This window comes from Papilio polytes, unplaced genomic scaffold (assembly GCF_000836215.1).
Source record: "Papilio polytes unplaced genomic scaffold, Ppol_1.0 DF824325.1, whole genome shotgun sequence".
NCBI lineage: Eukaryota > Metazoa > Arthropoda > Insecta > Lepidoptera > Papilionidae > Papilio > Papilio polytes.
Window position 1 is genome coordinate 1,208,388 of NW_013524879.1, and position 17,569 is coordinate 1,225,956.

At 32.3% G+C, this 17,569-nt stretch overlaps 1 protein-coding gene across 1 annotated transcript in view; it reads left to right on the forward strand.

The window, feature by feature from the left end:
- The first annotated feature begins 985 nt into the window (after positions 1-985).
- The window catches only part of LOC106100350 (homeotic protein ocelliless), a 46,921-nt gene continuing 30,337 nt past the window's right edge, over positions 986-17,569 (forward strand). The window contains exon 1 of the mRNA XM_013279179.1: positions 986-1,348. The gene's annotated coding sequence lies outside the window, so the exon portion shown is untranslated. The remainder of the gene's footprint in view (positions 1,349-17,569) is intronic.

Here is a 17,569-nt window from a genome sequence, read left to right on the forward strand (position 1 = left end):
AAGCCATATAATCCGAAGAAACAAAACTGTAATTAAAAATGCTACTTGCACGGTTACCGTTTTTTCACCGCATTTTGTTAACTTCCAAAGAACGCTTTTGTTATCGCTAATAACCATTATAAAAAAAAACTAATGTCATTCTATGAATTTGACACTTTTTCATTGTTTTGTATAAGAGATTTGTGCACTTTGGTTTTTTTACAATTTGTTATTGATATTGTTTACAAAGGATATAGTTAATTTTCGAGAATGTCTAAACGGAAATTGAATTTATAGAATTATTATAGTTAGGTTTTCATTACGACTAATATTAGTGGTTAAATATCTAGCTTACGATTTAGGCATGGCTTCATTTCCTAATATAACATTATAAATGCGAATGTTTAAATGGATGGAAGGATGGATGGATGTTTGTTAGAGTTTGTAGCCTAAACGGCTAAACGGATCTCGATGAAATTTGGCATGGATGTACAGGATAGTCTGGAAGAACACATTTTCTTATTTTTGTTTTTTTAATTCCACGCGGAAGGAGTCGCGGGCGAAAGCTAGTAATTTGTATAATTGAAAAAAAAGTAAAAGAATATAAATACTTCTTGTATTATAAAGCATAAATATTACATCTTAATAATTTATTACAATTAATATAATAAAAAAAAAAACATTAAAATAAATTATTAAAAAGAAAATTGAAGTAGTTAATTAAAGCCGTGTGGCTCCGGCACGTGCCTCTGCCCTAAACGCCGTAAAACAAAGACCATCACCAAATCATCCGTACTAAACCGGACCATCTACTTTAGCACGCCTTTGTTCCACCCACGGAGTAATTTCTTAACAAAAAGGTAAAAGTAAAATTAAACAATAAAGTTAGTACATTATCTAGTTTTTTTTACTATATTTTTTACCTGAAAAATTGTTTGAACGGTGCGGGGTGGGGGCACGAGGCGCGGGGCACAGATGCGCGGCAGTCTCGTCCGAGCCACGCGCGTGTTCGTGTCTATGGCCGCCCCGATCGAAACACAACGAGCTACAACTATTTTGAATTCGTAAATCAATGTGCTCTTTATTATAATATTATTTTAAACAATACGACCTAAATAGCAACGAAATATAAATTAAGACTGTTTGTGATTTGTCAATCAGCAAGGACGTAATTAGGAAATTTATTGTGTTTTTTTTTATAGAATAAAGTTCACAGATAAGATATAAGAAACACAATTATCGTTTTCGTGTCAAGTGATCGATTAGTACTGACGTTTGGTTGAATAGTGCAATATTTTAAAGTTTTTTTTTTTACATCGGCTGTGTTGGGTGGACGAGCTTAAACTTTGGATTTTAACATTTTGAAAAGGTAAGTTGAAAATTTATTATAAAAATTTATAAGCTTTAAAATCGCTGATAGATAGATTATATATTTTTTTAATTAATTCGTTTCGGCCGTAGACAAAGATAATCTACAATCAGACTGACTTATTAATAATTTTTTTATTTTATTTTACCCACATTAATTTTGTCAAGTTGTTAAGTTAGGTTACAATAATAAGTATTTACTGTCAATTAAACTTAAAGTATAGGATTTAAGTTATAAAAAACAATAAAAAGTAAAATGTAACAAAACAGACGCATAGTTTGGATTACGTAACTGAAAACTACAAGATAGGCCTAATTTTTGTTTCATAACATTTTTAAAAAGTAAATCCCAAATATATTATGGATATAATAGGCCTAGTTAGTAATCTGATTATTTTAGTTGATTTTTGTATTCTTTCTCACTTAATACATTGTCAATAAGCGACATTAGCGGGAAAAAATTTCAAATTTCTTTTCCTAATGTGTACTTGATTTTAGGTTATGTTAAATTATTAATTAAATGTTTATGATATTTGTATTATTTTATGTTTTGTAATAACTAAAATACTAAGTAAATTTAAAAAATTCTTTTACTATCAAAAATCTAATAAATAACATAGACTATGTATTACAATTTTTAATTTTCGAGCGGTTGTAGCCGCAAGCAAAAGCAAGTCAAATATAATTTCGTTTAAAAATAATGTATATGAAATTTATTAAAATTATCATCAGATGAAAATATCTTTAACTAATAACGTTTGTCATCAAGAGGGGTAGGCAGACTATGGACTTATTTGACGTGTTCTAGGCGCACCTCCTGCCGTATTCAAGATATCTAGAACTATCCGTCGCAAAATGTGTTTTAAAAACCCGCGTGAAATTAAAAAATAATACAAAATATAGTCTATGTTACTCACAGATAAATTACCTTTCTAATGGTGAAAGAATTTTTAAAATCGGCCTAGTAGTTTTTGCGTGAATTAAATACATACAAAGAATCTTTCCTCTTTATAATATTAGTATGTTTATCTCTAAGGGTTATTTAAAAGGAGTATAAGGTTTTCTAATATGGCAAGAAGCTCGTCCGTATTTTCGCCCGATTCCAAAGTGTGAGTGTTTTAATGTCCAAATATAATACAATAAACAAACCTATACATGGCGGCCATTTTGTTATTTTCATTTTTCAATTATTTTGTCTAATTTGTTAGGTTATGTAAGGTTATATTGTAAAATCTATAGCTTGTTAGCAACAATGCTATGAAAATATTTATCCTAATAATATTGTCATACTAATATTATAAATGCGAAAGTTTAGATGGATGTTTGTTAGAGTTGTAGCCTAAACGGCTGAACGGATATCGATAAAATTTGGTATAGATGTAGAGGACAGTCTGGAAGAACACATAAGCTAATTTTTTTTAATTTCACACGGCCGGAGTCGCGGACGAAAGCTAGTAGGTACTATAAATCTGGAAGTTTGTATGAATATTTGTTAATAAATATTAAACTTTCGGGTATACAATGACTTAGATACTTTTGTTTTTTTTTTAAAATTCCGCGCGGACAAAGTCTCGTTATAAGTACATGCGCGCTATAACACTGTAACAAAAGGTAAAATTATCACAATTATTTAAAGACAAGTAGCAGGAATTATTATTTTTAAGTATGCTGTAAATATATATTTTTATCAATTGCATTCTTTATCTACAAGATAAGTGCGACGGTTTCGTTGAAAAATTCGATAAAAATGATAATTAACAACCAAAAGGACTAAATTAATAAATATACTATTGTATATTTCTTAATCTATACTTCTATACTATTATAATAAAGCGTAAACACACACTTCTTTGTTGCCTAAGATGTCAGCAATTACAGAATATTTTTGAATAATTCTTCTTTTAATAAAAAGCCCTACACTTACGTCACGCTTTAAGCTATATATTTTCATGTCATTAAACATATTTTGGATAAAAACCATAATGTGGGAAAGAGACCAAAGTTGCTGCCAACATCAAGAAAGCAAGATTGCTAAGGTTCGTCATGTCATGTCCTTTTGACATTTGCTATTGACAATTTGACAAATGTAAACATTAAAATAAAATTTTCACAATTTCATGCGGATGAAGCCGCAAGGGAACAGCTAGTTTTAAATAATGCTTCAAGACCATAGACCATAACTCGCTTCAGACAGTGCTATATGTAAATATACTAAATCCTTTTATAACAGAAGGGGTTAAGGAGATTTAACACCGAGGTGATCAAGAATCAAGAAGTATTTAAAAATATACTGTTATCTTAGGTAACAAAGAAGTGTGTGTTAACGCTTTATTATAATTGTATAGATTACTTGAATTAAATTCGTTTTTTGTGTACAAATATGCTATAGGTTATGTTTTTGAAACTCAATTTTATTTTTAAAATTAACTTGCATGTTAACGTAATTTGAAATGTTAACCTTAATAAAGACAGGTAATTCCGACGACTGGTTTCTTTTTAATTTCATCTCGTAATTTATCAGGCGTTGTAGTGGCCAGTAACGATTTTTTTAATATCACTTTGCACCTATTTTTAAAAACAAAATTCGTTCACGGTTTGAAAAAAGAATTTGAATTTTTTTTCGTAATAAATGCTTGCAATTTTTCTTTTAAATTTATGATCATGTCTTTCCAATGTGCCTAGTTACAATACTAATTAAAATGTTCTAATTTTTATTAAACAACTAGCTGTTGCTCGCGACTTCGCCCGCGTTAATAAATAAAAAAAAAAACGAAAAATTACCGTTCTAACGGTGAAAGAATTTTTAAAATCGGCCCAAACATTTTTGAGTTATTTCAATACATGTAAATATACAAATCTTTCCTCTTTATAATATTAGTACAATAGATAATTTCTAGAATATACAGACTACATAAAATGCGGGCGAAAAACTACCCTCTCGGTCGGGCAAAAATCATAGTACAGCGTGATAAATTTCCCATTGTAGTCAAGGCACTTCAGACCCCCGGGCTTACCGCCTCTCCTGTCAAGTTTCGGGGGTACAAAACACCCCTAAGTTTTAGAGGCGTGGCGAATCGAGACACGCCTCTAAGGGTTGTAATTTATGATTTTCAAACCCCAGTGTGGTGTTTTGATATATTGTTTATAGGGTTACCGTATAGTTTTCTTCTTCAAAATATTGTTCACTAGCTGTTCCCGTGCGGCTTCATCCGCATGAATTTTTGAAAATTTCATTTTATTCACATTTGTCAAATTATCAATTGTAAATGTCAAAATGACATGATATGATGTCAAACCATGGCAACCTTGCTTCCTTGATGTTGGCAACAACTTATGGTCTCTTTCCCACACTTGGGTTTTTATCCAAAATATTTACCCCTAAGTTTAACGGCGTGAAAATATACAGCCTAAAGCGTGACGTAAGTGTAGGACTTTTTATTAAAAAAAGGGTTATTCGAAAATATGCTGTGATTGCTGACATCTTACGTCACAAAGTAGTGTGTGTTTACGCTTTATTATATTAGTATACATTTAATTATTAAAACAAATACATCTTACTAAAAGTTTAGATGCATGTTTGGTAGAGTTTACCCTAAACGGCTGAGTAGATCTCGATGATTGTATAGACGTAGAGGATAGTCTGGAAGAACACATAAGCTACTTTCTTTTGTTTTCTTACGTGTGAAGTCGCGAACAAAAGCTGTTATAAAAATAACGATTCTATTTTGTTTCCGAGAATAACTGTTCCGATCTGAAATTAAAGAATAGGTTTCTCCCAGAGACCTAAAGACCTATATACTGTCTTTAGTAAATACACAAAACGAGATTTTGTTTTTAAATTCATCTAGATTTGATTAATAGCATTAGGATAAGAATAAAATACTAAAAGTAAATCTGCCAACGTTATTAGAATGGACTCGCGAACCATGCTTATAACAGCAATTTTCACTACCGAAATACTTACAAAAAACAAGACGATATAGGAGCTTATTGTAATTGTTTTATTACGTACTAAAACTATAAAATATATAGCCTGTGTTAGTTACAGATAAATTACCATTCTAACGGTGAAAGAATTTTTAAAATGGTCCCAGTAGTTTTCGAGTTATTTCGATATATACAAAAATTCAATACTTCCCTCTTCATAATATCTCTATAGATCAAAACAAGGACACGAGGTGGCACTAAACTTGACAACTGACATAGTACCTCTCAGAGATAGTATCGGTAAAAAATATGTCCACTGCCTCGTCTATATATTATTTTAATCTCTTTGAGATGAACTAATTTTTGTACAAATAAAATGTAAACAAAAGAAGAATTATAGACAGGAATAACTGTACGATATCGTTTTTTACTCAGTAGTTGAATATAATTTTATAACAAATAATAGAAGATAACTACGACTTCTGACAACTTTAATACTCGATATATCAAATGTTGATAACGAAATTATTTTTATAATTATCGTTATCAACCGTTATATACGCGAGGGTTAGAACAAACAATCGGAGAACACAGAAATTAGTTTCTCCTTTCTTCCGTCATAGATGTTAAATCTACTATCCGTTTCAATACTTTTTTTAAATCATAAGGTGGCAAACGAGCAAGCGGCCACCTGAATCCGCCAAAATGCGAAGCGACAGCCCATAGACATTCGCAATAGCGGATGCGTTCCATATCGACAGAGGAGGAGACGCACATAAAGAGCATATATCCCGTCTATGCGTCTCCTCCACCGTCAAATTCACGGTCCCTTTTCATCCTATTATGAGAAATAGGGTGAGAAGGAAAAGGGACAAACGTTGGGCCACCGGCACCACACTCATCAGACGAAACGCGGAAAAGCTTCCACTTCACGCCTGTCTTCTGTTTGGTCGTGGTATTACACCGCGCCGGCCCATTCGTGCGAAGTTGTTAAAGCGGGCACTACCACTGCACTTTCCTTATAATAATGTAGGTATGAAAAGGCGAAAATTAGACCTCTGTCCTTTTTAAGATCTTTGTATTTTACTAAAAAAAATAATTTTTTTACAATTTTCTTATAATAGCTTACGTAGAAGTCGAAATACAATTACATATCTTATTAATTTTATAAATCGAAATCTTCGTTGAATGGATGGATATTGGAATTTGTAGCCTTAACTGCTTAAAAGATATCGATGAAAGGTATAATGTAGAGGATAGTCTGGAAAAACACATAAGCTAGTTATTTTTTTTAATTCAACGCGGACGAACTGGCAAAAGCTAGTAAGAACATAAATTGTGCCATTGAATTCACATAAAAAATGCACACTACATTTCTATAATATAACTAACAAATACTAATGTTTGGCATTATTATTTTATAAAAATATAAACAAACCAAATGATGCATTGTAAATCCACCCTCGAAGCTTTTAATCTCTCGTTTAGATTCAAAGAAGTGGCTGCAAATGGCCAATTAACTGCAACGAGGGTTAGTAAAGTTAGGTGTGTACAACTATCGCACATCTATACTATTATAATAAAGCGTAAACACACACTTCTTTGTTACCTAAGATGTCAGCAATTACAGCATATTTTTGAATAATTCTCTTTTTGATAAAAAGCCCTACACTTACGTCACGCTTTAGACTATATATTTTCACGCCATTGAACTTAGGCAGTAAATATTTATAATAAAAATCCTAATGTGAGAAAGAGACCATAAGTTGCTGACAACATCAAGGAAGCAAGATTGCTAAGGTTTTTCATGTCATGTCAGTTTGACATTTGCTATTGATAATTTGACAAATGTAAATAAAATTTCATGCGGATGAAGCACGGGTACAGCTAGTCTTACTAATATGTATGCGAAAGTTTAGATGAATGGATGTTTGTTAGTTTGTAGCGTAAACTGCTAGACGGATCTTGAGAAAATTTGGTTTAGATGTAGAGGATAGTCAGGAAGAACTAGGCTACTCACTTCTGTTTGTTTAAATTCCATACGGACGGAGTCGCTTGCAGCTAGTGTGTAATAATTATTTGTTTATTACGTTTTAGATGAAGATTTTTGAGACATACATATCCTACTTGTTTGTTTAAACTCCATCCATTCTTAAACTATTGGACAATTTGTGACGAAAAATGAAAAAAAATTCTAAAGACGCAAGACGCAACCGAATTTTTTTGCTTTACAAAAATGTAAAAAATGGAATATTTTTAATTTACATGTATATTGCTTAGTCAGATATCAAAGTATGTTTGTCTATTTAATGAATGTTAACGAAGGGTGAATCATCCCTTAAATGTTGATAACGTATGATAGAAATCTGCATTTAATTGGCGTTATCTCATCGTTTGAACGTTTGCATGCCTAATTAAAACTACCCTTCTGTACGGTCTAATTAACATCGTTTATCTAACAATAGATACCTAGTTTTAATTCAACCCTTTATACGCCGAAACTCAAAAATTCTTTATCATACTAATATTATAAACATGAAAGTTTAGATGGATGGATGTTTGTTAGAGTTTGTAGCCTAAACGTCTTAACGGATCTCAATGAAATTTGGCATAGATGTAGAGGATAGTTTGGTCATATAGGCTACTCACTTTTGTTGTTTTTTAATTTCATAAATACGGAGTCGCGGGTGAAAGCTAGTTACTAATATAAATGCTCAAGAACATCACTATCTAGGTAAACTAATATTTTAAAGAGGAAATAAAGAATTGTATTTTTGTATGTATTGAAATTAGGGAAAAAATACAAATCTTTCATCCTTAAAATATTATTATAGACTAGTTGTTGCCCGCGACTTCGTCCACGCAATATTAAGATAAAAAAGTAACCTATAATAGGCCCGTATACGTCAGCTACCCTTTAGTGAAAGTCCGGTCCTTATCGGCCCAGCCGTTTCGGAGATTACGCGGAACAAACGCGGCTTGCGGACAGACAGACAGACATAGAATTTTTAAATGCGATTTTCGTTAACATCTTCCCGAAATCTGGAATTTTTCTTTTGATATTACAGACACTCCAATTTTATTACATTGATCTAGTCTGCGAGGAAAAGTAAGTAAGTAAGTAAGTCTGAAAGTATGGATGGATTGTGTGAAGGAAGATATGCTTAAGAAAGGAGTGGATTCAGATATGACGGCAGATAGAGATGTATGGAAGAGCAGCACATACTGTGCCGACCCTCCATAAGGGATAAGGGCAAGTGGATGATGATGATCTAGTCTGCGAGGGTTCTTATTTCTCAAACATTGAACGACATATTGTTAGATTTACTATAATAAAAATTATTTCTATATTTTTTAATTAGATAAACAAGTGATCAATAACGCATATCATCGACACCTTGTCACAGATAATATCTTCGAGCGTTGCCAAACATTTTCTTATCAGCAACATTTTTGGGTAATTATCGATAAGTCATACTTCTGATTAGTCGATTTAGTTTCAAATAACACGCGTAATACAAATCTATTGCCAGATTATTTTCTTGAATGTATTTAGATTATATTTTAAAAGCAATCTTTTGTCGGATTTCTTTTTTTTTGTATTCGAGGATTTTGAGTGATTTATCAAGGTAAGTAATATTATAAATACGATAGTATTAAATCTATCTTCTATGTATACATATAAGTACCTAATAAAATTGGACTGTCTGTTTGTAATATCAAAAAAAAAATTCAAGATTTCGGGAAGATGTATTTGCGTTGCTGATAGCGAAAATCGCATTTAATATTTTGTTGTCTGTCTGTCTGTTCGCAAGCCACGTTTCGGGTAATCTCCGAAACGGCTGGGCCGATTTCGACCGAACTGAACTGATATAGGCGGGTATATTATAGGTGACTTATTTTATTTTAATATTGCGTGGACGAAGTCGCGGGAAACAGCTAACTAATAATATACAAAAATAACAGATAGACTTAGGGTATGTAATCTGTTGTTTTATGTTAATAGTATGTACTTTCTCTTTACATAAAATAACCCGCAGGCTATGTGATATGAAGAAAAAAAAATGTTGTGAACATTACTTGTTTGGGTTGCTAACTAAAAGTGAACAATGCAAATTTTTGTCTGTTCTTGTATTCATGTGTATCATGGTTAAGACAGTTCTTAATCCACTGACTATAAATGTCGGTTTCCACTGTTAAAACAAAGTTATAAAAATATATATCCTCTGTACGGTTGAAATTTAACAATTAAAAATCAAGTTTACATTGGAAGAATTGACGTCAGATACTTTTAACGTCGACCTTTTTCGATTAAAATCGTTTGATAATCGAATCGTAAGAATCGAATGGTGCAATATAACAGCGGTATATCGAATGATCTTTTGATATTAAATCGATCAAACAAACGTTAATCTCACGTTAGCGCACTAGTGATGTGCATGGTAACGTTTTAACAAGCGTTAAAAAAGTTAAATAGTATAAAAGTCGCTTCGTCGGATTATTCCCAACCGTCACTCCGCTCTGTCCCTTCGTGAGAATAAAAAGTTCCATCCGTCCCACCTTTTAGTCCCACTATCATCAATAAGGTGTCAGATGGAAACATTATGAAATAAGTTAGCTAACTTTAATCAGCTGTTTAATTTAACTAAAATACTTTTTGTTTATACTTATTACAAAATTGTCTTGTTTAAAATAAGGGATTTTGTATGTAATCATTGTTTATGCATGTTAAGTATTAGAAGCAAGATGTGTTTATCTGTAATTGTAGTTACATGATGCCACGTTTGTTTGGATTACTAAATAGAAATCAATGAATGTCATGTAATTATGTTGATAAGCCTAATTTAAATAAATAAATAAGTTCCAATCGTCTCCTCGTGGCCAAAGGTGGGACGGTTGAAACTTTTTATTCTCATCTCTCTCCACGTGGGGACAGAGCGGAGTGACGATTGGGAATAATTTGCTTCGTCTGTCCTTATGTATGCTTAGATCTTTAAAACTATGTGACGCTTTTTGATGCAGTTTTTTAATAGATCAAGTAATATAAGAGGAATGTTTATACATATACATCTATATTTCTATGCTAATATTATAAAGAGGAAAGACTTGTATTTTTGTATGTATTCGATTCACGTAAAAACCTCTAGGTCAATTTCAAAAATTCTCCCATCATGAGAAAGGTAATTTATCTGTGAGTAACATAAGCTATATCTTTTATTTATTTTTGTTTTCACGCGGACGAAATCGTGAGCAACAGCTAGTCAGTTACAAAGCGGATATTAGAATGGTAAATGTTAGTAACTCATTATATTATGTATTGTTTTTGTAAATATCTATATTTTAATATTTATAAAACAATATTACATTATTTTATTTAATCATTAATAAACTTGTAGATGCATGTCCCATCACTAGATGTAAACTCGATAATCACTAAATAGTGATGGCGCCAGATTCTAATGATCCATAAATAATATGAATAATACAGATTTCTAATTACCCTTTTGTGTTTGTTGCAAAATTTATTACTGCTGTCAAAATGTTTATGGTGTTGCCAGTTAAAAAAAAAATCGTATTGTCTATTAATAATGTTAATTGTTTTATTATTAGTAATATAACATTGTTATAATAGAAAGTGTTAATAATAAAAATGATGCAAAAGAAATAATTTTTTCAAGGTCTAAAATGGCCTCCATTTTAAAGTAAAGAATTTTTTTTAAATACTGGCCAGTATTATCAACACTTTAAAAAAAAGGAAATTTTAAATTTGGAACTTCGTTACGTCACTTCAAAGCTTCGCGCCATTGTGTGCAACCTTCTATCTCCTAATTGGACGTAACGACGTAACTGAAAAATGCTTCGTCATTGTTGCTACCGCGTTACTTAATGCGCGGTTCACACCTTTCCAGTACAGTATAGTAGTAGTTCAGTAGCGCTCAATAACTGTACAGATGTTTAACTGGCATTATATTAACATTAACTGGATCCAGTGAATCCATACTATCTATCAACTGTCTACCATAGCGCTCAATAATTGGAGTTACATTAACTGGCGCCAGATAACTGGTCCGCGTAACTGTCAAATTGTACTGGTTAAGTGTGAACAGTGAAAAACGCTAAATAACAGGACTGACCTTAACTGGTATGATGTGAACATCGACTGGCGTTAGATAATTATCGGCGTAATTGTCAAATCGTAATGGCCAAGTGTGAATAGGGTATAGCGTTTAATAATTGTCATATAACTGGTATAATGTAAAGTGACGCTAGTGAGTTTATATAAGACTGGCCTGGACAGCTGTCTAACTGTACTGGCCAAGTGTGAACAGGGCTAAGTTTACAAGCTTGAATACTACTTCGAAGGTTAAAGAACTTCATGTTATTATTTGTTAGGGCAATCAAACATGTTTAGATGGGTAATTTGGGATTCTAACTTGAGATATAAACTTTAAGAACGTGCATAAGGTATTTGTCTAAACTATCGCACGACTTTTTAGTCTCTATTTGATTCCATTGACCTTATATGGAGGTACACTACTCGATTTTTAGTTGTGCAACTAAACAGTTGACGGCTGCGAAACAATCGACAGTCGCACAACAGTTGTGCGGTAGTTTACTCAAATGCGTGCGTCCACTTTTAAGGAATTTGCACTATAAAAGGTGAAATCAGTAAAATCTTACTAATATCATAAATGCTAAAGTTTAAAGTTTAGACGGGAGTTAATTTACCACTTAAACTACTGAAAGGATCTCGGGATAGTCGGGAAGAATACATAGGTTACTATTATTAGACAACTTATTTGATACTGTCGCTTTTAACTCAGAGCAACACTTCTCATAAGGACTCAGGTTGCGCGCCAAAATCTATACTTCTAGTGACATTGACAGCTGTCAGCTAGGGACGTGACGTTTATGCCGATAATCTAGAGTTGCGCCAACTCTACAGCACGGTACTTATTTTGTTCCTAACACTAAATAAGTGTTTTTAACTCCGCAGGGTCAAAGTCGCGGGCTAAAATTAGTAAGCTATAAGTGCATGTGCACACTGCTTAAAATTTACAATATAAAATCAACCCTAAACTCTGTAAGGGATAACTTAAATCAAATCAAAAGCAAAAGGTACATTTAAGTTACATATGAAAGGTTTAAGTTAACACGAAAGTTAACTATCACGATAACATTAATCAGATTTTAACAATAAAATTAGACTTACAAATGTTAAATCCTAGATAACTTATTTAATCCATGTAAAAATTAAGTTGTGGCACCGACTTCAGTTTCAAGTTGTGCTAATTAACTTTATTACTGTTTTTAATATACCCATCGGGTCAAATAAAGTTGGTAAACTATATGTACTTTTATGTTTTACTAGTTGTTCCCGTGCGGCTTTACCCGTGTGAAATTGAAAAACTTTATTTTAGCGTGAAAATATATAGCCTAAAGCGTGTCGTAAATGTACGGCTTTTTATATAATAAAAGTAATTATTAAAAAATATACTAAGATTGCTGACATCTGTACTAACCATATAGAGAGGAAAGATTTGTCTTTTTATATCTATGTATTGAAATACCTCGAAAACTACAGGGCCGATTTTAAAAATTCTTACACCGGTAGCTAGGTAATTTGTCTGTCAGTAACATAGGCTACATTTTTTAATTTCACGCAAGCGAAGTCTCGAGCTACAGCTACATAACTAAGCGTGTTTACGATTTATTATATTAGTATATTTATTTCCGTATTAACTACTGTGAGGTCATAATTACTGTTATTACGTATCTGCGGGTGCAAGGGGCGTCATGGGGCGGTATTGTCCTAGGGGTTGGGGCGTACCAATGTTACCCGACAGGAGGGTAATGTTTTTTGTCTGTTTATTGTTATTAGCCCGTGTAAAACTGAGAACATCTGCCTTGTATAGATATTGTATTATATAAATTTGAAGAGGTATTAGTTTGACGTGTGCAGAATTGTAACTATGTCCAATATGTTTAGGAATATTTATTAAATTATAATAATATACATTAAGAAATTATATAACTGTCTCTTTTATGTGTTAGTAGCTTTTGCCCGCGACTCCGTCCGAGTGGAATTTAAAAAAAAACGAAAGTGGGTAGCCTATGTGTTCTTCCAGACTATCCTCTACATCTGTACCAAATGTAATCGAAATCAGCGTTCGATTCAGGAACCCTGATTTCTTGTAGCTACAAACTCTAATAAACATTCATCCATCCATCTAAACTTTCGCATTTATAATATTGGTATAATTAATTGTTAGTAGTTTTAGACTGGGTCTCCGTCCACGTAGAATTAAAAAAAGAACAAAAGTTAAGCCTATGTGTTCTTCCAGACTATCCTCTACATCTATACCAATTATCATGGAGATGCGTTCAGCAATTTAGGCTACAAATATCCATCTAAAATGCCGCATTTATATTAGTACGATTTTAGTGTTACGATATAAGATTTATATGTCTGCTAAATACGATCAGTTCTAATAGTTTTAATTGAACAGTAGAACTGTCCAGTTATAACTGTGCAAAATTTTAAATATTGAACTTTATTATATACTTATTATCTAGACACGCATATTTTTAACTTTTCAGTTAGTTTGTGCATAGTACACTTTAAAGTTAGTAGATAACATAACATAATTTAAAATGAAAATTTAGTAATATCTGTCGTTTCGTAAAGTGAGTCCATTATTCAATTTTCCAGTTACGCAAAATATTATTGCAATATAACGCATAAGTATCTTAGCATTGAATTCGCATAAAAACTATAAATTTAAATTAGGACCCTATTCTGCTACCGAACGACAAAAAACAAAAGAAAAAACCATAGACTGCACCCACGCGAGTCATTCGGTTGCTGGCAACACCATAAATTTACCCGCAATTACATATAACCCGTACAGATTAAAAAGACTACATTCAAAAGGCGACACTCGTAAACGACGACCAACGGAATTCGGTCGCGTAAACAAGCCGCTATAAAATCGATAGCTGGTGTGAGCGTGATAGAATGCATGCTAGTTTAACAAGTGTGAGGGAGACGGACAATAGGAGGGTACAGAGGCGTGGCAATCCCGCCTAGCAAACAAGAATTCAATTTGTGAACATCGAGTCCAACTTTAGAGTGGGATAGTTATATTTCTTCGTTTAACTCATATTAAGTATTTTATTAGGTCTAGTTTGAGACCTAGGTGTTAGTAAATACATGATATCGTTTGAGAAATGTTTTCGGCTTTTACTCTATGTTGTATAAAATTGAACGAGTTTTGACGTTAGCGACTTGTTTATGGTTAAAATATTATTCTTGTAATGCTGAGAAATGTTAGAATATCAATGCGAGTTAAGAAATATTGACACAACTACTAAAAAGTAAAAGTATTACTTATAGGTAACTAGTTGTTGCCCGCAACTTTGCGCAGTATTAAGAAAAACCTACGTATCCCTCGGGAACTCGACTTTTCGGTAATAAACCATATCCCAAATGTTACATTAGACTTTGTTTTATATATGAGCCAAATTTCAGTAAAATACATTGAACCGTTGCAGAATTATCGAGTATTATCGAAATTGTAACTATTACCGGGATTAAAAGTAAATTATGTGTTCTTCCAGACTATTCTCTACATCTATGCCAAATTTCATCGAGAATAATTCAGCAGTTTAGGCGACGAACTGTAATAAACATCCATCTATACTTCTAAACTTTCGCATTTATTATAGTAAAATAACATTAGTATTGGAAAATTTGAACGAAAGCAAGAACTTGGTAATATACTAAAAATCTAATTTTACCAAATGTCGCAACTGTTTTTAATTCTTGTAATAAAAACAATTGCATTTCGATCCGTCACAGCGACATTAAAAAGTCAAAAAAAAAACTCTATGACATTTAAAATGAACAAAAGCCGAAAGCGCGTTCTAAATTCAAACGTCATCGCTACGTGACTCCATAAATACGATTGCGTATCGTGAGACGGACGTGAGCTAATAAATGACGTTTGATAATTGTTCGCATAGAAAGAGTAAATTGTTGATCAGAACAATAAATTACATTAAACACACCTTTGTATCAAAAACACCTTTGTTGTAAATCGTTGAATTGTCTAGAAAAGGAAAAAATCGATCTTCGAACCTTTTGTAAACGCAAAAAACTTTTAAAAGAACTTGTTTCATTACTAAATTACTACCAACCTTAGTAATATTATCAGAGAGTATATTTCAATCATATTTAATTACATTTTCTTAAATTGCAATGAACAATGGCAGTGCGTGAGAGTTGCCTTTGTCCAAACGCACGCGAAGCTAAAAGATTGCAATCGAAACATACGGCTTCTCTATGGTCGGAGAATTAATTCATTTCACATTTATGGCTCCCTCGTGTGCCACGTGGCCTGTATTGTTACCAAAGATTAATACGCCTTTTGATAGCTTTAATGTAGACTAGATGTTATAATTATTTTAATCTATAATGCGATATTTTATTGTGGGGTCAAAGAGTATTTGGCAATTTGTAGACAGGACATGAGTTATGGAAGAATAATTCCGGTCATATTCTAAAATTTTGTTCGAACGCGATAAACATAAAAACTACTAAACTCATTTTCATAAACTGCACATTATTAGAAAGAGTAATTTACAAGGAACGTTTAGGGTTGTCAAATTTTAAAAAACTGTTTCAATTAACTTAAATATAACGTGTTAAATAAAAGACTACATTACGACAGAAAAATACGCTCTGCTAGTCGCGCGAAGCCGGCGTTCTCGCTTGTATACAAATATCAATTTATCTGTCAGCAGAAAATAAAAGAAATGCAAAAATAGTTAATGGAAGCATTTTTTACGTTAATCCATTTAATAATGCCTCAGTAAGTTTGCACGCGAAATAAAAACTATTCTACGGATGTTTTACGATGCGAAAAACAATTTTCACTGCTAACTTACTTAAGAATTCAATTTGTGGCATAGTTTTATATGGCAAATTTAAAAGTAATATTTATTTAATAGGTTGAAAGAGTTTTAAACATATTTTAACAACATATAGAGGAAAGATTTGTATTTTTATATATATATATATATTAGGGATGTTGCGAATATTCGCATCCGCATCCGCAAATGCGGAACTTCCGCATAGATTTGGACATCTGCATCTGAATCCGCATCCGCATTAATCAGTGCGGATGCGAATATCATGCAAGTAGCCGGGCAGTGTTCCTAGCGAACAATTATTTAGTAGCGCGGGTTTAATTTATGAACCTCTGCGTAATCGCCTTGAACCAGAAAAGGCACCAATACTCCTGTTCATTAAGTATAATGCTTCTAATTTTAGATTTAATTACTAATTTGCCAATAGGTGTTTAATATATAATAATGTTTGATTAATTACAATAAAAATATTAATAATTAAGTCATCATTGTTTTAATTCTTCATTAATAGACTTAGTTACATAATAAAGGCTGAAATGATGATCATGGTGATGACGGTTTACATAATGTCTTAACATCCGCATCCGCATCCGCATCCGCGGATGTGAAAAAATCAACATCCGCAACATCCCTGATTGAAATAACTCAAAAACTATTTGGCTGATTTTAAAAATTCTTTCACCGTTAGAAAGGCAATTTATCTGTGAGTAACATAGGCTATATTTTTTAAAACGCAGACGAAGTCCCAAACAACAGCTAGTTAACAAAATATATCAGTGTTTTAAAATTTGTTTAATGTAATCATACTAATATTAAAAATGCGAAAGTTTAGATGGATGGATGTTTGTTAGAGTTTGTAGCCTAAACTGCTGAACGGATTTCGATGAAATTTGGTATAGATGTAGAGGATAGTCTGGAAGAACACATAGAATACTTACTTTTGTTTTCTTTTTAATTCCACGCGGACGGAGTCGCGGGCGAAAGCTGGTATTTAAATAAATATTAAAGTTCATATAACACGACCTGTAACCACAAATGTATGACGCGCCATTAGCTTGATATTCTCAAGGGATGCTCGGTGTGGTCCAATTTATAAGATAACGCGTACTACTAATTAAATGTATTATATTTTGATAATGGTGTTTTATCTTTTATTATTGAGTAATTTCATATCTAATATATTCATGTAAATAAATAAGTTCTCATTTATAAGTTCAATTTGTACACAAAATTGTGTCTGATTGATATTTCGCTGTTTGGTTAAAGATAATCGTTTTTTTTATAACATAAGATGGCAAACGAGCAAGCGGCCACCTGAATCCGCCAAAATGGCGAAGCGACCGCTGCCCATAGACATCTGCAA